This window comes from Anomaloglossus baeobatrachus, chromosome 3, assembly GCF_048569485.1.
Source record: "Anomaloglossus baeobatrachus isolate aAnoBae1 chromosome 3, aAnoBae1.hap1, whole genome shotgun sequence".
NCBI classification, from domain to species: domain Eukaryota; kingdom Metazoa; phylum Chordata; class Amphibia; order Anura; family Aromobatidae; genus Anomaloglossus; species Anomaloglossus baeobatrachus.
In genome coordinates, this window is record NC_134355.1 from 599,126,616 (window position 1) to 599,152,396 (window position 25,781).

Consider the following 25,781-nt stretch of genomic DNA (forward strand, 5'->3'; position numbering starts at 1 on the left):
GCTCAACAGTCCATTCTCACTCGTGGGGCTCTAGTGCCACCTTCACATGGTGCACCGCTCTGGACCCCAATGGTAGCTCGCTGCAGGCGATCTTCTTCCATATACATGCGGGCATGCACATCCGCTCTACACCCCTCTCGGGCATCGATCTTCCTGCGCAGCTGCTGTTGCCGCCGCTCCCAGCCGGGAGCACTTTCTGTTAGCTCCGGTTCAGCGTATGCGGGGGACGGACCCAGCCAGAGTCCCTCCGTGTCGGCTACGACCGGCACCTTCAGTAACGAGGGACCCCGCTGTGACATGGCCTCCTCTGCCTCCTGGCAGCTGCATCCCCGCCGTGCCTCCGGTGCATCTTTGCTGACGGCCTCAGCCTTCGGCTTCTCCCAGGGGAGTGTATCAGAATGGTCACGAGCTTCTGCTGCAGGTCGGTCCGCCGGGGCGGATTGGCAGGGTACTGCTACCGGTGGTGGTGGTAGCGGGCCTAGTGGCGGGGCAGCAGCAGCAGCAAACACGGGTGGCGGGGGAGGTAGCAGGGCGAGCGGGTATGGACCGGGTCCCTCAGCCGCGATGACCGACCCACTAGGGGCACAGGGGCGTGGGTCACTTACCCTCCCTTCCAAGACTCCCTCCACCTCGCGTCTCCGTATGGCCGCCACCACTTCCACCACGTCGGCCTCCCACTCCTCCAGGAGGAGCTGCATGCGGACCTGCAGACGGCTGCTTAGCTGGACGGTCCGGACTTCCACCCGCGCCGCGATGCAAGGCGCGGGGACCACGGTGTTGTTGGTCGGACTCAGCATCCTTAGCAGCGGCTTCTTCCAGGAACCAGTAAATGGCCGCAGAGTCCTGGCGTCCCTGCTTCTGTAGCCGCGGCTACATGCGTCCAGCCGCCATCGCGTCCCCCTTAGCTCTTTCCGGCCCCTCCTCTCTCGGGGCGGGGTTTTGGCCTTCGCGCTTCTACTGCTCGAGAAGACGCTCGAGCGGGAACTTTTCGCGCCAAAGATGGCGGCTTCTGAAATTTTTCTGCCGGATATCTCCGGCGGTCACAAGGCGCACCTCTACCTGACGGCAGAGCGGTAAGATCCTGTTCGTGACGCCAAGTTGTCGCGGGCGGGGAGGAGGGTGTCAGCACACCGCGCTCACTCCTTCTGCTCGGGTCCGGCAGTTGCTCCTGGTGGCTCGAGCTGCGGGCCGGATCCCGGGGTGTCTCGAGCGACACTCCTCGCCCGTGAGTGAAAAGGGGGTGTTTGTTGGGATCACAGTTCGTGACGCCACCCACGGTTGTGGTGATGGCACCACCGCTGCTCAGTATGAGGGTCCCGGGGATGGTGATGGGAGCAGCCAGGTGTTGTGTTGCCCCTCCGTGGGTAGGGGTTGGTGTTCCCGGGGCCCGGTGAAGAGGTGTGAAGGGTAGGGCCTGGAGGGCGCAGGGACGCGGGGGCAGCGCTATGCCTTGCGGCACTGTGGTACTCACTCAGCCTGAGACACGGACACAGTTTGTACGGTAAACCAACGGCTGGTAGGACGGTCCCACAGACGGTTGCACCTGCACTCCCGGTAGGTGACGGTGACGTCTCTCTTCCTTGCACCTGTTTGACTGATGGTAGCGGTGGATTCCCTCCGGTTACCCGCTCCCCGACTGCAATCTGGGCCGGAGGAGCTCTACACTTTGCCCGCAGGCGCTGGCCCTGGGGAAACTGGTGCCTTGGCGGTGGCGGTGTCTCCCCGTTAATGGTCGGGCTGTTGCCGTCAATCGGGACTTTGTTGCTGGGGGATCTGCGTCCCCTTCACTGACGGATTCGGCAAATTGGGCGACTCCTAGCCTTGCCGGGGTCCGAGAGGCCCCTGCCCTGGTGCTGACTGTCCTTCGGAACACTGCTCCAGACCACCGGGCACACAGCCAACGGGGTCCTTCCAGGAACTTCCGAACTGTCCCACTCCGGACAGTCACCGCCGTCGCTGACCTTGCTGTTCTAGCCCTACACACAGCTGGGCTCTCAGGCTTCTCCTTCTCTCTGCTCTGTCACCACTTCTTGCTTTCCTCCTTCTCCACTTTCCTTTCTTTCACTTTCACTTCTGGTTGTTTCCTCTAGCCCCTGCCTGGGCTACTCTGCTCTTCACTCAAGCTCCTCCTGAGCTAATCTGCTCTCTTGCCCTCCCCGGGCTAAACTGCCTGGTAACTTCCTGCCTCCAGAGTTGTGAGCTCCTTGGTGGGCGGAGCCAACCGCCTGGCCCACCCCCTGGTGTGCATCACAGACTCCTGGAGGGAGGCAACAAGGATTTCTGGTTAGCAGATGTGCCTACCTGGAGTGTGGGGTGTAGTGGTGTTGTTATCTGTGTCCCCTGGCTTGCCCAGGGCGACACACAAAGTGTGCTATTTATTTACTTATTTTAACGGTCTTCAGCTTGATCTTGAGCCAAGATGACTTGATGGATGAACGCTCTATAGGAAGACTACATAGGTCCACCAGGATCTTCTCCGTCATTTTCTGGATAGTATCAAGCCATCGGGTTGCTGGTTTACCTCTTCACCTTGCTCCTTCTATCTTTCCAACCACAATGACCTTCTCCAGTGATTGCTCGTATGATGTGTCCAAAGTAGGCAAGTCATAGCTTGCTATTTAGAGATGAAATATCTGCCTCATTGTCACCATTTTGTCTCATTTTCTTGTATTTCCTTTACAATTTTAAAATATGCAGACAGATTAATTGTCTTTAAGACAAAGAAAAAATAGATTGTGACAGTAATTTGTATGTTTTTGTGTATTTGTTTGGTTTCTTTGCAACCCCTGTAGATTAAAAGGAGCTTGTGTTACTGCATAAAACTACAAGGCCTATGTATTTTTTTTTATTAATCATTTATACTTCTAGCACATTTTATGTTATTATAGTTTTATGTATTAATGTCTTTCGAGCGGCTCTACATTATTATATGCATAAATACCAACTACTTTAGCCTAAGGCATCTATGGAGGTTTCCTATCATTTTTTAAAAAACTTTGTAGATTACACTAAATCGTAGTAAAAATGTAACAAGAACTTGTGGATGAAAATGAACACAGTCAATGAACTACGAGAATGGATATTAGATAGAATGAGCGTTCTGTTAAGCTTTAATTTAATAGTTACACTGTCAAATGCCTAAAACCTGACAAACTCAAAGCATTTTTGCTTATACAACAGAAAACTTTGTGCTTTTTTTAATATATTTGCATGAACAGTTACAGTATATCTAGATTTACTAAAGGCCGCTTTACACGCTGCGATATCGTTACCAATATCGCTAGCGAGCGTACCCGCCCCCATCGGTTGTGCGACATGGGAAAATCGCTGCCCGTGGCGCACAACATCGCTCACACTACTTACCTGCCTAGCGATGCCACTGTGACCGGCGAACCGCCTCCTTTCTAAGGGGGGGCGGTTCGTTCGGCGTCACAGCGACGTCACTAAGCGGGCACCCAATAGAAGCGGAGGGGCGGAGATGAGCGGGACGTAACATCCCGTCCACCTCCTTCCTTCCGCATTGCCGGCGGCCGCAGGTAAAGTGAGGTTCCTCGTTCCTGCGGTGTCACACATAGCGATGTGTGCTGCCGCAGGAATGACAAACTACATCGTACACACAGCAGCAACGATAATTGGGAATAGGGGGGCATGTCACCGATCAGTGATTTTGAACGTTTTTGCGACGATTCAAAATCGCTCATAGGTGTCACACGCAATGACATCGCTAAAGCGGCCGGATGTGCGTCACAAATTCCATGACCCCAACGAGATCGCTTGAGCGATGTCGTAGCGTGTAAAGCGGCCTTTAGTATACAATGTTTAGATTTATTTTCTTTATCTAACACCAGCATTTTCCACATTGATGTATAGAATTGGTCATCAGTGTTTTATCAGCAGGATATTATCACTGCTGGATTAAGTGTTGTGCTCTAGATAGCCCAGCTCATATGTGAAACTCCGACCCTACCACTGATTGGTGAGGTTATACATGGCTCAGCAGTCTGACCATTGCTAGATCTAAAAAAACCAGTAGAATCCAGCTCTTCAGGTCACACAGACTTCAGATTTATTTCAGCATGCAGGCAAAACAGATAGCATGACCAGCGCTACGCGTTTCAGGTGAAAAAGATCACCCTTAATCGTGATCATGATTAAGGGTGATCTTTATCACCTGAAATGCGTAGCGATGGTCATGCTGTCTGCATGCTGAAATAAATCTGAAGTCTTTGTGACCTGAAGAGCTGAATTCTACTTTTTTTTGGATTTTATGGGTCGTGGCAGTGCCTGTCCGTGCTCCAGGGAAGACACTAAAAGGAGTGGGTGTACACACGGTAAGCTGATTATTACATATATGGACTTTTAAATTGCTACATCTATAGCAGGGAAAACAGGGATCTAAGTAAAATTGAACCAAACAGTCCAGTAAGTGGCACATCCCTGGCATAAGGATCAGGCTTTCTGCCCTAACATTAAGCTGCTCATCAGATGAGGCAGAAAAAGACTGCTGATAGATTCCCTTTAACAAACTTGGTATGCTGTATAATTTTTCAAGATGAGAAGACCTTGTGTAAGGGGATGCAAAAGTAAATGAAAGTAAACATCGCCATCTGCTGACCAAAAGTAATAAGAGCAGAAGATAGTGTAGTTAAATAGGAACTAAATAGTTACATGTGTGTTTCCTGTAGGGGAGAATTAAGAGGAGTTACCTGGTCAAGTGACATTATGTCGCAGCTATTAAATATAACAAGGCCTGACCGGGCCAAGACGAGACGAGTTGGTGCCATATCTTGTTCCAGGAAGGTCCTGGGGCAGTGAAGTAGACTTATAGCCCCATTGCTCCAAAAGCATCCAATTGTTCAAGAAGCTGTCAAACCCCAGAGAAGACCTAAGAGGAGAGGTAAATCTGTGACCAAAGTTGAGAGAGGAAGATCTGTGACCTGAGCAGGGTAAAAGTAACATTTTCAAAGCTCTTGGAAGCCTGTAGAAGTACCTGAGGAAGACCAGACTACACTGGTCAATGTTCAGAGCTCTGACTTTGCAGAGATGCCGTATTGAGTGGGGACTTGGGCCGCTCTTCAAAGAGTGGAGGCAGACAGCCTGTACCCTATATAGTGTGTCAGCAGACTACCAATTTAGACTTGTGACTTAGCTGAAAATGCTGAAATAGCTGAATCACCAACAGCAGTGGTCTGTGACTGCTCTGTGCTGGCGAAGAATGGCACTGGGCACAACAGGTAGGTGGTAACTAGCTGCTTGTTAGTTTTTATGCACAGTTAAAAAAAAAGTCCCGGATATACCCTTTAAGTTACGTATACTACAGTAATGAATAGAGTGACACTGACGTTTCCATGCTAGAGGGATCTAGAGTACGATAGCGCCGATGTTGATAGTGATAAGACTTAGTGATGAGATAAATAATCCGGTGATTGTATTCCGATATCTGTGTTGCTGATTTATCCTATGTGAAGTACTCTGATTAACCATGTATAACTTGTGTCATTTCATTATCTCTCATAATCCTTAATTTATATAAAGTTAATAAAACAGTTGCTGGTTTAGTTGATGTTGCAAAGGTGGGGCGGTGCGCTAGTGTACCGCCCCGCAGGCTCGGCTGCGACCACCGAGCCGCTCGGATCCGTGCTTGTACGGTGGGTGGCTCGAGCTCCTCACGGACCCAGGGGTCACGTCGCTCTGGGGGGGGTTGGCGCTACACGCAGGGAGTTCGGTGGTGAGTTCCACGGCCAGGGCCGCGGTGGTTTAGTTTGGGATGTAAGTTCGTGACGCCACCCATGGGTTGTGGTGAATGGATGGACACCACCACTGCCGTTAACTAGGCCTCCCGGGGACGGTGTTGCGCAGCTTGGTGTTGACCCCTTCGTGGGTAGGGGAGTGATGGTCCCGGGGGCCCGAGGGAGGTGCTGAGGCATGGGGACAGGTGCATGCTGGAGGCTGGTGCGGTGCACGGCCCGAAGGCACTGGTGTACTCACTATGACACAATACACTGGAGTCTCTGGCAAACCAAACGGGATGATGAACGGGGCCCGCAGCCGGCTACAGCTTCTCCCTTAACAGGTTGGTGGTTTCTGCCTTTCTCCTGCACCTCTTTGTGTGAATGTTTGACTCCTATGCCTAAGCAATGGTAGTCCGCTCCCCGGCTTGCTGGGTGTCGGAAGAGCCCTGTTTGCCCGCAGACGCTGGCACCTTGGGTCTCTATGCCTTGGCGGTGGCTTTACCCTGTATGGTTGGGCTGTTGTTGGCTGGGAGGGGGGTGTGTGTGCATGGGACTACCTGGGACGACCTGACTAGTCCAGGGCGTCACACTAGTTGCAGGAGAGGGGTTGCTACTGCTTCTTGGCAGTTCTCCTTTGATGATCCGCACCCTGGCCACCTCCACAGTGCAAGAGGAAAGGGATTGGTTGTGGTGTTCTGGGTGGGGTGTGTGCTCCTCATGGACCGTGTCAAAACACGGACATGTGAGCAAACACATACGTGTCTCCGGACGTGGGGTAACGGACAATACATGTACAGGAAACACAAACGCCTGAAGGGGGCCATAGTGATAGGGCAGCAAAGCAAACTTTTGCTGTGATATTCTCTTCATTGCTAACAGTGCCTTACATCGCCAGCCAATATGTCGCTCATCATCACCCTAAGCCACCTCTATTAACTCCATGAAATGACATTGTAGGCGAGCCAATAGTCATAATATTAATGTGGCCATTCTAATGTAAATAAGGGACAGCGGTAGACTGTACACACAGATATATGACTTCAAGATCTAAGATCAAAATTGCCGGCGGCATCCAACATACTCCTAATGCCATTTAAAGCTTGATTAATAGATACTCATTTTCCATCTATCACTAAACCAGATTGGATTTTTTTATGTATGGTAATAAATTCTTGTGTTTTCTCTCTACATGGCCTGATCAATATTTAATAAGAAACATTTGGTTTACTGGTCTCTTGTTCCATGCAGTGGGAAATAACTTAATTAACGCAGGTGCAGAATGGGCAGGAAACTTTAACAATAAATGATCATAGCTTTACAACTTGCAGGTTATAAAGGTGGGAAGTAACAAGGAAAATCACTAATGCCTTGTCATAGAGGCTTAATTTACATTCAGTCATTGTCCTATCACTGTACAAAGCAGATTACAACGACAGATGAGCGAATATATTCAAGTGGAATTGAATTCTACTTGAATTTTTTTAAAAATCCACATTTGCCAAAAAGTTGATTTTTTTTGCAGTTCACTTTCACATGAATTCAGCAAGGTGGCCTCCACTTTTCTGAACTGTAAATGGCCATGAAGAGGTTAAAAAATCCTTATACTTACTTTACCACTTATCTCTCTGGCCACTTTGCTCCTCATCATCACTTGTCGGGTCATCACCACATTTTCGGATCGGTGATGCAGATCTGAAATCATGATGTTGGAAATTTTAATGCACAGAACCATCTCAGGCCTTATTAGGGCCATTCCAGCCTAGCATGAGCGGTCAAGGGACTTCTGCACTCAATCAGAGGATGCAGAAGATACAGCGAGGTTCGGGTGGGTGATTGTGAGGAGCGGACAGGCCAAAAGGTGAGCAGTGAGTTAAGCATAAGAATTTTTTTTTTCATTTTTCTCTTACATCCTATATTTCTTTCCCTCTGGGGACCTCCTTTCCTCTAACGGTAGTGGATGCCCCCTTGTTCCCGTTACAGGCCTTGGTGTAAAAAGATCATTATACAGAGCTCTGTACTGTCCACTCATATGTTTGTACATTGTAATTAGATCACCCATAAGACTTTATTTGTTCAAACTGAATAACCCAAATTTGATAACCCATCTTGGTATTGTAGGCCAAACAATCTAACTTTCATCAAATTGTGCAGAGTTAAACAATCAAGGTTATTAAAGAGGACATTTCATCAAAGATTTCATGATTAACTGGATTTGTAGTCTGGAGCCCAAAATTGTGGACAGTATTCTAAGTGTGGTTGCACTAGTGACTTGTATAGACACTAAAGTATTTTTTTGTCATAAGCATCTATGCCTCTTAAAACACATCCCATAATTTTATGTACCTTTACAGCAGATTTCTAGCGCTTGAGTTTGCCACCCACCCAGACATCCAAGTCCTTTCAGTGACATTGTTTTACACCCTGTTGTAATATGTGGTAGATATTTGTACACTTTATTTCCTCAGCCCAAGTACATAACCTTATGCTGGGAGGACAATAACAATGGGTCTCCTCAGCCTGAGAATACCAGCTACCAGCTGTTGGGTTTTATGGATATCAAAATTCAAGGGGGGTGACTGAGAGCCAATTTTTAAAATTATTTATTTAAATAATTAAAGAATAAGCCACATGGGGTTCCTCTTATTTTGTTAGCTAACCAAAATACCACACGGCTGGGCACAGCAGCCTGTAGTAATGGATGGGTCTCGCCAGTTACTAATCTAGAGCTTAGTGGCAGCTGTGCGCTATCATTATCCCCTTACACTACCCTGATTGCCACCTCACCAGGGCAAATGGGATGAGCAGGGTAAAATGCCAGGATTGTCTCATCTAATGTATGCGACTTTACCAGGGAGAATGTAGGTTACTATTTTTAGATTCGGGGGGCAATAACCATGAGCCTTCCTAGGCTGAGAATACCCACTCCCAGCTGTAGGGTTTATCTTGGTTGGGTATCAAAATTGGGAGGGACCACGTCATTGATTTTATTTATTTTAATAATTTTTAAAAAGCCGCATGGGGTCCCTTGTGTTTTGACACACAGCCAAAATAACGCACATGACTGGGGGCTGCAGCCTGTAGCCATCTGCTTTATTTGTGCTGGGTATAAATATATGGGCACCCTAAGTCTTTTTTCTTTACATTTATTTTTACACCACTATAGGGAAGCAGACAGCGTGTGTGATTCCAACCAATCACAGACGCTGTCACATAAGGTGGGGGAGCAGTCTGACTGCTATCAATCACAGATTCTGGGACTGATGGTGGGCGGATGAAGCAGTGGATATGCATGAGAGCTAATGATTGGGCCCAGATTCAGTGTTACAGGCGCAGGGAAGTTCGGTAAGTAAAACTGTCCTGCTTTATTCGGCTGGTTTAATAATAATTAGCTGATTGTTTTGAAGGGTCTTTATAGCCCTGGACTCTTCCACGGAAAGATTATTCCTAATGTGGAAGTCCCCAGTATGAATTCTCTTATTGAGATCGCTCACCTCACCAGTCACTAGTGAGATAAACGTCTCAACAGGGTGGTATATTTTGGGAGGCATATATGAACTCTTAGATCGGAGGTTAAGCCCTTTCAAGGAAAAACACAGATCATTAGTACAAGAAATGATATTCGTAGTATTGGTGTTTACATTCTCGAAATGCGTTTTCAAACGTATAGATCTGAAGAAATGATTGAGCTCTTGCTCGACTCTAAAGGTGTCATATTGTGGGATCGGACTAAATGTGAGACCTTTTTGTAAAACTAGGTATTCTGAGGGTGACAGGTTATAGGACGATATGTTGTAGACCAAGTTGGATTTACCTGAGATCTCGTCCATACCCGATCTTCCCGATAATAACAACCTGAGTCTGAGCCCCCTCCTCGTTTTCTTCCTTGTGGACGGCGAGGTCCTAAAAAACTGGGGTGTTGGCGTGGTGGACAAAACTCGTTGTCGGACCTCCCTGAGGAAGAGTAGCCGGTGTATCTGGGTGGACGTCGGTAACTGGATGACTCTCCAGAGCGCCATCTGTATTCAGTGCCTTGTGAATAGTCTTCTTGATCTCTCAAGAATTTATTTCTTTTTCTGGCTTCTAAAGTTTTCCTGAAGTCGTTGATTAGTCCTTATTATTGATCCATCTTTACATGCCTTTGTCCATATAACTCTTTTCCTCCTGTTCATACATATCTAGATAAGATATTTCACATATCCAGACAAGTGACTGTCCATTCCAGCACTGTTCTTTCTGTCCATATCGGTACTCTTGCATATCTAGGTGAGCCCCGTATCCTTGCTCCCCCTTATCCCTCTCAGATTCCGGATCGGATCTGGACTTCTGTGACAACCCGCGACGGATCCGCCGGACCCGGATTATTAGAAATCCGCTCAACTCTAATTTTAAGGCATCATTTTGTTGGACACCAGTGAAGTCCTTTATATTGCCCTCTTCACTGCCAGAAAGCAGCCGGCTATTTAGGAAGAGTCTGATGATATTCATGATGTGCCGTCTCTTCTTGCCCTCTTGTAAAGAAGTGGAAAGCTGTCCACACGCCCTCTTGAAGATTTTGTGATTATTTAAAAATGGTGTTCTATCTATTTTGTGCCTAATAACAGTGATGTAGCAGCAGACAAGGTTAATATATGGGGTGCAGCCCAGTGTGGGGGGAGTTAGGTGGGCACAGAGGAAACAGCGTCCTATTTATTGTCGAGATACTAATTAGTATTGTGAAGAAAGAGACCTATGGTCTAGCTGCCTACAGACTTGCATAAAAATTATGTTGTGTACAGAGTGGACCACCATATATCAGATAGTACATTCTAAAGCAAAGATTCTGTCAGCAGGTTTTTGCCAGGCAATCTGAAGACAGCATGCTGTGTTAAGACACAGATTTCAGCAATGAGTCTGTTATAAGGCTCCATGCTATTGTTTACTTGCAATGATTGTTTTAGCACCAGGAGATTATCATTGCATGGACTACAACAGCACATGCCTGGTAGTCTGACACACCCTATCCTCTGATAAGCAGCTCAGTGTCAATAGACACCTCCATACAAAGCCTGGTGTGGGTAGGGGCAGCTTTTTCAGCTCTGTCAAATGCTACAGTTAAAAACTGATTGTGTCAGAACAGCTGCACACAGTAAACTAAGTGATACATCATTGGATTCAGGACCTCTCTGCCTACATCATGCTGATCTCAGATAAGGTAGCAAAAACCTGCTGACAGGTTCATTTTAAGTAGCAGTAGGATTCTGGATCTCAGGCAGAGGGGGCCCTAGTGAAGATAAAGAGCAGAACAAGTTCCTTATTACAGGACAGGGGTCTAATTAACGGTATGAAGCATTGCTCAGGGGGAGTAATAGGATGAGCTCCTTAAAACAGCTAAGCTAAAGGAAGGAATCTTTATCTCAGGCAGGTGGTCTGAAAAAAACAATTAGATATACTAGAGAAGAAACTAGAGTGTCACCATACTAGGACACGACAGCTGAAGATACAGAGGCACAGCAAAGCGCGTGTAGCACTCATCGAATGGACTTTGAGTGCATTAGTGAGAAGTCATACCGATCTATCTCAGCCAGTGGGGTCCTCACTAATCAACTCGAATTTGAGAGTAGCTATGAATGGCTGTAGCAACAAACCTCGATCTGCACGGTCCTCACAGGGCAAGATGAAGTTTCTCATATTGGTTTGCTGAATTGTTGTAACATGTAATGGAAGTAATGTACTATCACGAGTGAACGTAAAGTGGCTGACTCTGAATTGTACAGAAGAAAGGTTCATGATCATGAATTGTATTGCATGCTATCTAATATCTATAATATTCATCAAGTTGTTGTTCAGTAAAAAGTTGGGTTTTTTTCGAACTTTGGTCTCCCTCAAAGTCTTGGATGGAGATGAGCAGGCCCATGGAAGTTCGGTTTGGCGAGTTTAGACAGACTTTAGATAAAGTTTGGTTTGGGACCCGGACTTGACCTTAACCCCAATAGAAGTCACTAATTGTCTTCTCAATTAAGTAATTAAGTAATTCATGTTATAATTTAAGTTGTGCTGCTGTGATACCAGAAATTTCCCACGGAATCAATAAAGTGTATCGTATCGTATCGTAATTGGGCAGTTTGTGTCTCCGCCCACATGCAGCCAGTCATAAAAAGAGCACTTCCGGGGAAGAGTGGGCACAATCTTTCCATATTTTTTTGTGTTTGATTAACACTAAATCCAACATGCTGGTATAACCCCCAGTTTGAGCCGTTCAAACCCTGCAAGCGGCTCACACTGGGCTGAGCACCAAGTGTACCTGAGCACAGCGATGCTCGCGAGAGTGTATCATGTAAACACCCGAACTCTGAACTGGAACACTGATGTTCTAGTAAAGTCTCTATTTGGGACAAACATCAAACTTTATTTTTTTTAGGTTCGCTCATCTCTTTTCCTGGCCTGCCACGTCTAACGGAAGTGTGCGGTCTGCAGAGGCGTGTTGCCAAGCTAACAGCAGCACACACCTAGCCTGGATTCTGTAGCACGACGTTATGTGGAAGACTAGTACCTCGCCCACGACTACCGTCCCTGCCCACGTTACACTCCAGCCACAGATAGTTTTCTCCATAGCACTGTGCCTAATTTAATAAATATGTACCGGTATTGCTTTCCCTGTAAGCAGAGTAGTGCTTTAAAAAGTTCAGAAACTACATAATTGCCATAAGCAGAACATTAAAAGATTTTGTAGATTCGACCTTAGTGATAACTCAAAAGATTTTAATATTCATTGTGTTTGATAAGTAGGAAGCTACAGTTAATGTCAATACTCAATTATCCGGAAACATTTGTCATTTCGGCTGACAATACACCGTCTCTGCTGGGACAGGTCCATAATTTGATGTGTCATGTGTCAGCAACTACATTATTAATTGCTGGCTGACACGAGTAGTTCATCAATGGCAATCAATAACCAATCTTTGCATTCATCTCCTGGAAACAATGTAATGTATGGATATTTCATTGACCTTTCCCTGGTAATTTTACAGCAATTGCAGTAAATAATGTTGGAACAAATGAGCAAGTCATTTTTTTTATAAAGCACTCACCATCCAACTCCAAATATCTGAACATGATCAACAACCCCTATATAGGGTTTGTGATGAAATACCTTGTGTAATAGGAGGGGTTTAATGATGCAGGAGGGCGTTTGGATTTCTTTACTGTCATATTCATCATTGAGGCTGAGTTCTCAAAAATGAATGGGATTTTTTGGTCTTCACGGTGAGACTATTGCGGTTCCAATGCGCGGAGCATCTTGTGCTCTGTTATGTTCTGCCATGCTCTCCTGCAGAGCCGGTACTTGCCTGTTCCGTCGAGCAGAGGATTTTGCATGTTTAGATGTTCTGTTGTTTGTCTTGAGTTTCTGTGGATGACTTGTTTCTCCACTCTGGGTCCTACGCTGGTGCTGGAAGGAGCTTTCCCAGATGCTCCTCATTCCGGGTGATTGCTCTGCTTTATTAGGGAGCGTGGTCGCCGGAACATCACTAGTCTTATTTCCTGGCTCTGCAATAAGTCATCTTGGCTACCGTTTGTGATCTTGTATATCTTGTGATCTTGATATCTGATCTTGTCTTCTCACCCCTTGACTGTAGTTGACTCTGCTCTGCCCACCCCCCCCGACTTTGTCGTTAGCTCCTAGCTTCTGACCTCGGACCTTCTCCTGACCATGTCTCCTCCTGCTCCCTGTATCCTACACGTAATCTCCTGGTAGCCAGACCCTCGGCCTGTATCTTGATCTTATCTCCACCTGCTCCCTGTGTCCTGTCCTCTCCTCCTGGTTCCTGATCCCAGGTTGTTTGACTACCTCTCTGATCACACCACAAGGAAGTAGTATCTAGTGCCATCTATTGACTAGCATCACACCACAAATCATAGTGTCAAGCATCACAGAGACTTAAAGAAAACCAAAACGAGCTGAGCAGTTTAATATATATATATATATATATATATATATATATATATACACACATACAATATGTAAAGTGCTATGGAATTAATAGCGCTATATAAATGAATAAAATTCTTATTAAAATTATTATTATTATATATAATGTATGTTTGTTGAAAAAGCTTCAGTATAACTACTAAGTTATTCATTTAAAGCTTTTCTCATTCTGGGCTTAGATGTCCAATCGGTGGAACCTAATTGATGCATTCAGATGGTTTAAATGAATAAATTACTAGCTTTACTCAATCTTTTTCCACCAATATTAGTCATAGCTGCTCTACAGTAAATCATGCTACCTGCAGATTGGGCTCCATTTTCCACCTGAATTCTCTTTTAAGCAGTCATTTTAATATTACAAAACTAAAAATTCAGCCAAAATGATGAACAAGCATAATTAATTATGTTACTAGCATCTTATACACTTATCCATGCATATTTAGAATTCCAGGAAGCTACCTACACCATGGATGCTAACTGTGTGCGAGTAAAGGAAGGTGCCTGCCCCGGGCTGCATTGGTGCCGCACTCCCTCACCAAGGAGGCTCTGTGTGTGGATATGACTTTTGGATGGGGTACATGATACTTTCTGATTTCTTTGGGCTGGCATCCATCAGTGCGCTGGCCTTTGCTGTTGTCGCGGGCGGAGGAGGGGACGCTGCGCTCTCCCACTGCTCGGGTCCGGCTGCCGCTGCTGCTGCGGCCTGCTGCTGCTCGGTGGCTCGAGCGATGGGCCGGATCCCGGGGACTCGAGCGGCGCTCCTCGCCCGTGAGTGAAAGGGGTTTGGTTTTTGGGATAGTTTATTGTCCGTGACGCCACCCACGGTTGTGGTGATTGTGTGGACACCACCGCTGCTCTGTCTGGGGATCCCGGGAGTGGTGGTATGGAGCAGCTAGTTGTTGATTCGCCCCTCCGTCGGTAGGGGGGTTTTGGTGGTCCCGGGGCCCAGTGATGGGGTTGGGATGGTGGACAGGCGGGTTATGGGGCTTGTGGAGGTGCAGGGACGCAGGGTTAGCGCTGTGCTGCACGGCACGGAGGTACTCACTCAGCCCAAGGATGATGACACAGTTCACGGTAAACAAACGGCCGGTTGGATGGGTCCCTCGGACGGCTACGGTGCTGATGTTCCCTGCAGTTAGCGGTGACGGTCACTTCCCTGCACCTAAATACGGTTCTTTGGTAGCGATGGATTCCCACCGGTAACCTGCTCCCCAGCTTGGATATGAGCCGGAGGAGCCCCTCTCTTGCCCGCAGGAGCTGGCCCTGGGAAACTGGTGCCTTGGCGGTGGCGGTGTCTCCCCTTCACGGTCGGACTGTTGCCTTCAATCGGGACTTTGCTGCTGGGAGACCCGGAGGTCCCCTTCACTGACGGATTTGGCAAATTATGGCGACTCCTAGCCTTGCCGGGATCCGAAAGGCCCCTGCCAATGGTGCTGGCTTCTCTTCGTATACCGCTCCGGTACCGCCGGGCCACCACCCGTCCACGGTCCTTTCGGCAACCTCCAAGCAGCCTCTCCTGCAGACCGTCACCGCCATCTGCCAACCCTGCTGTCTCAGTCCGGGGCACACACCCTGACAAACTTCAGGCTTTTCAACTGTCACTTTCTCTGTCACTACTCTCACTGTCCTCCTTCTCCTTCCTCTCACTCTGAACTCTCCACTTAATCTCTCACTGTTCCTCCTCACTCAAGTTCTGCCTGAGCTAATCTGCCTGGTTTTCCCGCCTCCAGGGCTGTGAACTCCTCGGTGGGCGGAGCCAACCGCCTGGCCCACCCCCTGGTGTGGACATCAGCCCCTGGAGGAAGGCAACAAGGATTTGTGTTCTGACCTTGGTGTTCCTGCAGGGAATGTGGGGTGCATGTGGTGTTGTGACCTGTGACCCCTGGCTTGCCCAGGGCGTCACATTCCCCCTTAGCAAAACGCAAACCGTCCTCGGGCTGCCCGTCCAACACCGGTTTTATTTTCCTTTTTTTTTTTTTTTTCTGAAAGATAAAAACAAGACATACAAGTAAAAGAACATCATCCCACATCGGGAGGCACATTGCTTAAACGTTACGGTAACGAACGGTTGCGGCTGCCGCTCTCTCCCACCCAAGTAACCTGGCCCTGATGCTGCCGCTAGAAAACAGGCAACACCCCTTGACCCCAGTCCTGAACCAGTTACTCGAGCGGGATCTGTCCTTCCCCTCCAGAGGGTAGCCACCGGTTCCTGTGGTGGCTGGGCCCCAGCCTGCTCTACTGCGGGCCCTCCCTCCAATCTGCCTCTCCGGAGGCGGTAACGGTGCTGCAACGGTAACAAAACATTTTTATTTACAAGCCACTTAACGTCTGTGGTTGCCTTGCAAGTTCACGGCTTGTCCATAGAGAGTTCCATATGCAAACATTGTGGATGGTCCCCACGGGGACAACGGTGCCGGCAACGGCCGGTTGCAAATCACGGTTCAAATCAGGTTTCTTTCACGGTAATCACTCTCATTTTCTCTTATCATCTTTTGCAAACTTTAAAACTTTCAAAACACACAGACTTTCTGGTCCCAACGGGGACGGTGCAACGATACTCCGCTGCCATCACTCGGAGTCCTCAGCATTACTTGAGGGAGGGGGCTCGGCGCTCACACGGGACTCTTGGCTGCCCCTTAACTTGGCATCCAGCGCGAACCACCCCCTCTCCCCACAGTGCCGGGTGTACTGGACCAAGTCACCCGGCATCAAGTTCCGACCAGGGTGCTCCTCTGGCAGGTGAGCATTCACATCCCGCCGGGCTATAAACACTTCGGCCTCCAGGCCCGGTTCATAAATAAATCCATAGCCCCGGCGGACATCAAACTGCCTCACCTGCCCTTCATACAACGGGCCCCGGACACGGAAAGTTGCCTGACGGAGGTTCTCTTTTTCCCGGATTGCACGGGCCACCAACTCCGCCTTCTTCCTTTCCCTCTCTTCAATCTCCAGGCCCAACGGTACCGGCTCCCTGTCCCAGTACGGCGCTGCTGCGAGCTCCGGTGCACGGGTCGGGCCCCGCGGGACATTTTGGACGCTGCCCACTGTTAGGGATCTGGGCGGCAGGTCCCGCGGCTTCTTGGCCTTGGACGCCGCCATGCAGCGGCAACCCGGCGCAACCTCAGCCGAGGTGTGGGGGATGGGCACAGGGGCTTTCCGCGGTTGGGCCTTCGGCACGGAACGGGTGATCAGCTCCGGCTCGGGGGACTTCTCAGGGGATGCCTCCGGTTCAGACTTCGGGGCCTTCCAGGGCAGCACCTCCGGTTTGCTACGGGCTCCGGCTACAGGTCGGCCCGCCGGGGCGGGCATGCTGGGTATCGCTACCGGTTGCGGTGGCAGCGGGCCTAGTGGCGGGGTCACTGCTTCCGAGATGGGTGGCGAGGGAGGTAACAGGGCGAGAGGGTTTAGACCGGGTCCCGCAGCCGCGATGACCGGCCCTTCAAGGGCATCGGGGCGTGGGTCACTCACCCTCCCTTCCTCAGCTTCCTCCTCGCGTCTCCGCACGGTCGCTATGACATCCGCCATGTCGGTCTCCCACTCCTCCATGAGGAGCTGCATCTTGACCTGCAGCCTTTGGTAGAGCTGCGCGGTCCGGATCTCCACCCATGCCGCGGTTCCCGGCGCGGGGGCTACGGTGCTTCGGGACGGCATCCACATGCTGCTGGCGGCTTCTTCCAGGAACAAGATGGCTGCAGAGTCCTGGCGTCTCTGCTTTTATAGCCGCGGCTACATGCGTCCAGTCGCCATTTCGTCCCCCTTAGCTTCTTTTCGGCCCCTCCTCTATCGGGGCGGGGTTTTGGCCTTCGCGCCTCTGCTACTTGAGAAGACGCTCGAGCGGGAACTCTTCGCGCCAAAGATGGCGGCTTCTGAAATTTTCCGGCCGGACACCTCTGGCGGTCACAAGGCGCACCTCTACCCAACGGCAGAGCGGTAAGATCCTGTTCGTGATGCCAAGTTGTTGCGGGCGGAGGAGGGGACGCTGCGCTCTCCCACTGCTCGGATCCGGCTGCCGCTGCTGCTGCGGCCTGCTGCTGCTCGGTGGCTCGAGCGATGGGCCGGATCCCAGGGACTCGAGCGGCGCTCCTCGCCCGTGAGTGAAAGGGGTTTGGTTTTTGGGATAGTTTATTGTCCGTGACGCCACCCATGGTTGTGGTGATTGTGTGGACACCACCGCTGCTTTGTCTGGGGATCCCGGGAGTGGTGGTATTTAGCAGCTAGTTGTTGATTCGCCCCTCTGTGGGTAGGGGGGTTTTGGTGGTCCCGGGGCCGAGTGATGGGGTTGGGATGGTGGACAGGCGGGTTATGGGGCCTGTGGAGGTGCAGGGACGCAGGGTTAGCGCTGTGCCGCACGGCACGGAGGTACTCACTCAGCCCAAGGATGATGACACAGTTCACGGTAAACAAACGGCCGGTTGGATGGGTCCCTCGGACGGCTACGGTGCTGATGTTCCCTGCAGTTAGCGGTGACGGTCACTTCCCTGCACCTAAGTACGGTTCTTTGGTAGCGATGGATTCCCACCGGTAACCCGCTCCCCAGCTTGGATATGAGCCGGAGGAGCCCCTCTCTTGCCCGCAGGCGCTGGCCCTGGGAAACTGGTGCCTTGGCGGTGGCGGTGTCTCCCCTTCACGGTCGGACTGTTGCCTTCAATCGGGACTTTGCTGCTGGGAGACCCGGAGGTCCCCTTCACTGACGGATTTGGCAAATTATGGCGACTCCTAGCCTTGCCGGGATCCGAAAGGCCCCTGCCAATGGTGCTGGCTTCTCTTCGTATACCGCTCCGGTACCGCCGGGCCACCACCCGTCCACGGTCCTTTCGGCAACCTCCAAGTAGCCTCTCCTGCAGACGGTCACCGCCGTCTGCCAACCCTGTTGTCTCAGTCCGGGGCACACACCCGGACTAACTTCAGGCTTTTCAACTGTCACTTTCTCTGTCACTACTCTCACTGTCCTCCTTCTCCTTCCTCTCACTCTGAACTCTCCACTTAATCTCTCACTGTTCCTCCTCACTCAAGTTCTGCCTGAGCTAATCTGCCTGGTTTTCCCGCCTCCAGGGCTGTGAACTCCTCGGTGGGCGGAGCCAACCGCCTGGCCCACCCCCTGGTGTGGACATCAGCCCCTGGAGGAAGGCAACAAGGATTTGTGTTCTGACCTTGGTGTTCCTGCAGGGAATGTGGGGTGCATGTGGTGTTGTGACCTGTGACCCCTGGCTTGCCCAGGGCGTCACACTGTCATGGACAGTCAGTAATACAAGTAACACTAGAGTTTGCTTAGCCAACCAGAAATGTTCACTTTTATTCTTCACACCAGTATGACAAACATGGCCTTCCTTTCCTTCCTTTATGTGGGGTACTGCTGCTCAACCTGTTCCCTGGCTATCTTAGATCTCATCCTCAAGCTCCAGGTTCTGTGTCTTCTTCCCCCTAACTCCATTCACCTTTGTCCGATTCTGGGCTCCAATGGCTCTCTAGCTGAATCACTCCGTAAGCTGTAGGCTCTGGACCCCTTGAGGTTACCTAAGGGTTCCCTGACTTGCCCTAGCACCGAGACCATGTCTTCTCACACTTGAACCCTACTCTCTCTGGTCCCTTTGCGAGCTTTCCCTCCTGCTCTCTTTCCCGCCATCTGCCACTCCTTCCTACCACTATCTTAACCTTATCTTATCTAACATCTAATCTAAAATCGACATGTCGCTAGATGGCAGTTGTTGGTACAAACATAAATATCTTATAATATTCAACAGTCTGTAAAACATTTTATATGTACACTGTGGGATGTAGCCCCACCTTCTATAGGAGGGTCATCAGTATTTTGTACCTGTGTTTCCTCTGCTTTTAACCTGGGGATCTGCTGCATCCTACAGTATACTAGTACTATCACCAGGTATTGGTAAGTATGGTCTCTTTTTTTGTGAAGTGTTTGGATTTTATCTCCTTTTCGTGAATTACTTTTAGTTTTAGTGTAGGGTCTTGCAAGGCAATGTGGATTCTTGTTACAAGTTGCGAGCTGTAGTGTCACGCTCCCCGGTGCCCGTGCCATGCTCCCCGGTTCCCCTGCCACGCTCCCCGGCTCCCCTGCCAAGCTCCCCGACTCCTCTGCCTCGCTCCCCGGCTCCTCTGCCACGCTCCCCTGCTCCCGGACCTCGCTTCACCGCTCCCGTGCCACGCTCCCCGGTCCCCCGCTCCTCAGCCTCCATGCTCCCTCACCTGCGTCCTCCAGGCAACCCGTTCCCCGGTCCCGGCACCCGTCTGCTGTCCTGAGCCGGCCCGGCACTCCTGCCTCCTGTACACCGCATCCTGCTCTGGCTTCTGGCACCCGGGCCTCGCGCATGCGCATTAGGGCGCGCGCGCGGTCATTGACCTTTTCTTAAAGGGCCAGCGTCCTCCAACAGGATATTGAAGAGGCAGGTACAGGGTATATAGGGGGTTCTTTTCCAAGTGGGCGGGGCCTGTTCTTCGTGTTTGCTAAGCTAGGAGTCAGGTCTCCTTGTGCCATTGTCTCGTACACACCTATCTCTCTTGTAGAGCCGCTCCTGTCCCACCTACCGGTCCTGACGGTTCCAGAACCCCGAACGGACTGTCCGCCATCTTCTCAGTCCCTACCGTCTCCGATTCCTGGATCTGTGTGGTGACCGACCCCCCCCCGTTCCGCTGGTTCCGGACCCTGCCTGACATCATCTCGGCCTCCGAACCTGCGCTCCGTCACCCGGACTACCTTCAGAGACTCCGTGATCCCAGGGACTTCTACACCCACTCCTCTGAACGGACTGTCCTGCTACCCGTAGTGCTTCGGCTACCGGGCACCTTGCCCTCGGTGAGGTGTTCAGCCCAGTGGATCCGCCTCCTGGGCCTACCTGTCCTCCTGGTCCTAACAGTAAGAACAGGCCATGGATCCCGCCGAAGCACTAGCGGCCCAGCTGGGCAACTTGCAGCAGGAACTCGGACGACAGCGCGAGACTCAGTCCCGCATGCTGGCCTTCATGTCCTCGGTGGATACCCGCCTGAACACGCTGCAAGCAACTGCCACGTCCCTGGCATCTCAGGCTTCAACAGCACAGTCCACGGCCGCAGTTCCCGTGGTGGCTTCCTCGGAAGCCTCTAAACTCTGCTTGGCCTCTCCACCCCGATATGCCGGAGATCCTAAGACCTGCAGAGGATTCTTGAATCAATGCTCCCTCCACTTTAAGCTGCTTCCGCACCTGTTTGCCTCCGACCAAGCCAAGGTGGCGTTTGTGATGTCCCATCTAGAGGGTGAGGCACTGGCCTGGATGAACCCCTTGTGGGAGAGGGAGGACCCTGTAACTACTAACATCTAGGAATTCCTGCAGGCGTTTAGAACCACCTTTGACGAACCCGGACGTGCCGCCGCGTCCGCCTCATCACTCCTCAGGCTACGTCAGGGGACCTTGACGGTGGGCCAATATGCCATCCGCTTTCGCACCTTGGCCTCAGAATTGGGGTGGAACAATGAGGCCCTCACCGCTGCCTTCTGGAAAGGACTCTCCAGTCGTATTAAGGACGAGCTGGCAGGCCGCGATGTTCCTTCCACCCTGGATGCCCTGATCGCACTAGCCACCCGCATGGACCTCAGATTCCAGGAACGATCCAAAGAGGTGTCCCGTGAGAGACGTCCGATACGGCATTCCTCTCCTCCGCAGAAGCCCGCCATACTTCAGTCAGCGTCGTCTGGTGTCTCTGTCCACGAGCCCATGCAGATTGACCGTTTGCGGCAGTCCGAACAACGCCGAGCAGAACGGCTCGCCAAGGGCCTCTGCTTCTACTGCGGAGAGGGCACACACCTGCTACGTTCCTGTCCAGAGAGGCCGGGAAACTCCAAAGCCTAGGGCTGGTAGGAGAGGCCACCCTAGGTACTGGGACTCTCTCAGACCCGGTTACGTGGACGGTTCAAGTGACAGCGGGAGAGACGTGGTTCACGGCGGAAGCGTACCTCGATTCCGGCGCAGCAGGCAATTTCATCCAGCAGGCCACGGTGGACAAGTACCAGGTGCCTGTTACTCCACTCGACAAACCCCTTGTGATTGCCTCTGTAGACGGGAGACCCCTCTCTGACACCATCTCTTGGATCACCAAGCCTGTTGTACTACGCATCGGTGCCCTGCACACTGAGAAAATCACCTTCTACGTCCTCCCGCATATGTCTCATCAAATCCTGCTGGGACTCCCCTGGTTACGGACACACGAACCGTCAGTCAGGTGGCGCGCTGGCGAAATTACCCGATGGGGCCCCTCTTGCCACGAGAACTGCTTGAGGTCCATACAGCCCATCCGACGACCTCCGGTCCCGGAGTCCCTACCAGGACTGCCTTCGGCCTATTGGTCCTTCGCGGACGTCTTTGATAAAAAGGAGTCAGAGGTACTGCCGCCACATCGTCCTTACGACTGTGCCATCGACCTACTCCCGGGAACCACACCACCTCGAGGACGGATATATCCTTTGTCCCCTGCTGAAACAAGGGCCATGTCTGCCTACATCACTGAGAACCTGGCAAGGGGATTCATCCGGAGATCCTCCTCTCCTGCTAGAGAAGTCTTCTTCTTCGTTAAGAAGAAAGAGGGCGACCTGCGCCCCTGCATTGACTACCGGGGATTGAATCAAATCACCGTAAAGAATAAATACCCCCTGCCGCTCATCCCCGAATTGTTTGATCGGCTTAGAGGAGCTCGTTTGTTTGCCAAGTTGGATCTTTGTGGTGCCTACAACCTGGTCCGCATCCGCTCTGGGGACGAATGGAAGGCCGCATTCAACACTCGCGATGGGCACTACGAGTATTGTGTGATGCCCTTCGGCCTGTGTAACGCACCGGCAGTCTTTCAGGAACTAGTGAACAACGTGTTCCGGGACCTTCTCTACGTCTGTGTGGTGGTATATTTGGATGACATCCTGGTCTTCTCTCCGGACCTCCAGACCCACAGAGAGAACGTGCAGCTGGTACTACAAAGACTGAGAGAGAATCGTCTGTACGCCAAGTACGAGAAGTGTGTCTTCGAGCAGTCTTCTCTTCCCTTCCTGGGTTACGTAATCTCCGATACTGGCCTGCAGATAGACCCAGAGAAGGTCTCTTCCATTCTCAACTGGCCCCCTCCTTCCGGACTGAAGGCAATTCAACGTTTTCTTGGCTTTGCGAACTATTACCGTCAGTTCATCCCTCGCTTCTCTGCCCTGACTGCGCCTCTCTCTGCCTTGACCAAGAAGGGGGCTAATCCGAAGGACTGGTCACCTGCGGCCGACGCCGCGTTTGGCTCCCTGAAGCGGGCATTTGCTTCCTCTCCTGTGCTCCACCGTCCTGAGTTAAACCGACAGTTCACCTTGGAGGTGGATGCCTCCTCCTCTGGGGCCGGGGCAGTACTCATGCAGAAGTCCTCCACCGGGAAGATGGTCACTTGCGGTTTCTTCTCCAAGAGCTTCTCAGCGTCTGAACGCAACTATACCATCGGTGACCGAGAGCTATTAGCAGTCAAACTGGCTCTGGAGGAATGGCGCTACCTTCTGGAGGGAGCAGTGTACCCCGTGATCATTTACACGGACCACAAGAACCTGGAATACCTGCGGTCTGCTCAGCGACTGAACCCACGACAAGCCAGGTGGTCCTTGTTCTTTGCCAGGTTCGATTTTCAACTCCATTTTCGGCCCGCAGATAAGAATGTGCGAGCAGATGCCTTTTCCAGGTCATTCGTGCCCATGGAACAGGAAGAGGAGACATCTCAGCCCATCATCTGCCCAAGTAAAATCATTCCGGTGGCTCCTGTCACTCTGGCCCAGATACCGCCCGGGAAGACCTATGTTTCTGAAACTGACAGACAAAAAGTGTTGCACTGGGGCCATGCCTCGAAAATAGCCGGCCATGCTGGTCAGAAGAGAACATGGAGTACAATTGTACGTCACTATTGGTGGCCATCCCTTCGCACGGACATCGCGTCCTTTGTCTCAGCCTGCTCCTCTTGTGCCCGGAACAAGACGCCCAAACACCTGCCATATGGTCGTCTTCTGCCGCTGCCAATTCCCTCCGTTCCGTGGCAACACATTGCAATGGACTTTATTACAGACTTGCCCCTGTCCTCCGGACACACAGTCATATGGGTCGTGGTGGACAGTTTCTCCAAAATGGCTCATTTCGTCCCTATGGCTGGACTCCCCTCTGCCCAGGAACTCGCTGACGCCTACATACAGCACATCTTCCGGTTGCATGGCTTTCCATCCCACATTGTGTCCGACAGAGGAACTCAGTTTACCTCCCGCTTCTGGAGGGCTCTCTGCAAACATCTGGGAGTGACTCTGGACTTTTCTTCAGCCTACCATCCTCAGTCGAATGGCCAAGTGGAACGAGTCAATCAGATCCTGACCTCCTTCTTACGTCACTACGTTAACGCCCATCACGACGACTGGTCCACGCTTCTTCCTTGGGCTGAATTCTCCCATAACCATCACGTCAGTGAGTCCTCCTCCAGCTCTCCCTTGCATGTCGTTTACGGACTTCAGCCCTCCGTCCCATTACCTGTATCTTCTTCCTCGGATGTCCCTGCTGCTGATACCGTAGTCTGTGACTTTTCCACGATTTGGGACTCTGTCAAGACGCCCCTTGGACGTGCTTCCCTGCGGATGAAAAGACACGCGGACAAGAGGCGTCTGGATCCTCCGTGTTTCTCTCCAGGAGATCAGGTCTGGCTTGCTTCCAAATATGTCCGATTGAAGCTACCGTCATACAAGCTGGGTCCTCGCTACATCGGGCCGTTTAAAGTCATCAGCAAAATAAATGAGGTCTCCTACAAGCTGCAGCTCCCGACCACGATGAGAATACCCAACTCCTTCCACGTCTCCCTGCTCAAGCCGGTTGTCCTTGGTCCCTTCTCCGCTGCTGCCAGTTCTGCTCCTCCTCCTATTGCTGATGATGACATCTATGCAGTAAGGGATATCATGGCCATGAAGACCGTACGGGGCCGACAGTTCTTCCTGGTGGACTGGGCTGGGTATGGTCCTGAGGATAGGTCCTGGGAACCCCGGGAGAATGTGGGTACTCCTCTGATACGTGCCTTCCTGTCCCGGTTGCGGGGAGGGGGGCGTGGGGGAGGGGGTACTGTCACGCTCCCCGGTGCCCGTGCCATGCTCCCCGGTTCCCCTGCCATGCTCCCCGGCTCCCCTGCCACGCTCCCTGGCTCCTCTGCCTCGCTCCCCGGCTCCTCTGCCACGCTCCCCCACTCCCGAACCTCGCTTCGCCGCTCCCGTGCCACGCTCCCCGGTCCCCCGCTCCTCAGCCTCCATGCTCCCTCACCTGCGTCCTCCAGGCAACCCGGTCCCCGGTCCCGGCGCCCGTCTGCTGTCCTCAGCCGGCCCGGCACTCCTGCCTCCTGTACACCGCATCCTGCTCTGGCTTCTGGCACCCGGGCCTCGCGCATGCGCATTAGGGCGCGCGCGGTCATTGACCTTTTCTTAAAGGGCCAGCGTCCTCCAACAGGATATTGAAGAGGCAGGTACAGGGTATATAGGGGGTTCTTTTCCAAGTGGGCGGGGCCTGTTCTTCGTGTTTGCTAAGCTAGGAGTCAGGTCTCCTTGTGCCATTGTCTCGTACTCACCTATCTCTCTTGTAGAGCCGCTCCTGTCCCGCCTACCGGTCCTGACGGTTCCAGAACCCCGAACGGACTGTCCGCCATCTTCTCAGTCCCTACCATCTCCGATTCCTGGATCTGTGTGGTGACCGACCCCCCCCGTTCCGCTGGTTCCGGACCCTGCCTGACATCATCTCGGCCTCCGAACCTGCGCTCCGTCACCCGGACTACCTTCAGAGACTCCGTGATCCCAGGGACTTCTACACCCACTCCTCTGAACGGACTGTCCTGCTACCCGTAGTGCTTCGGCTACCGGGCACCTTGCCCTCGGTGAGGTGTTCAGCCCAGTGGATCCACCTCCTGGGCCTACCTGTCCTCCTGGCCCTAACATGTAGTGAGTACTGGAGCCATCCCATAGTCTAAAACAAACCCCTAGGATAGGGCTGGACTTAACCCGGGATTGGAGTGCAACTACCAGGGGGATAACACTTGGCCCCTGCAGGCAAAGGAAAGTGTCTGGAGAA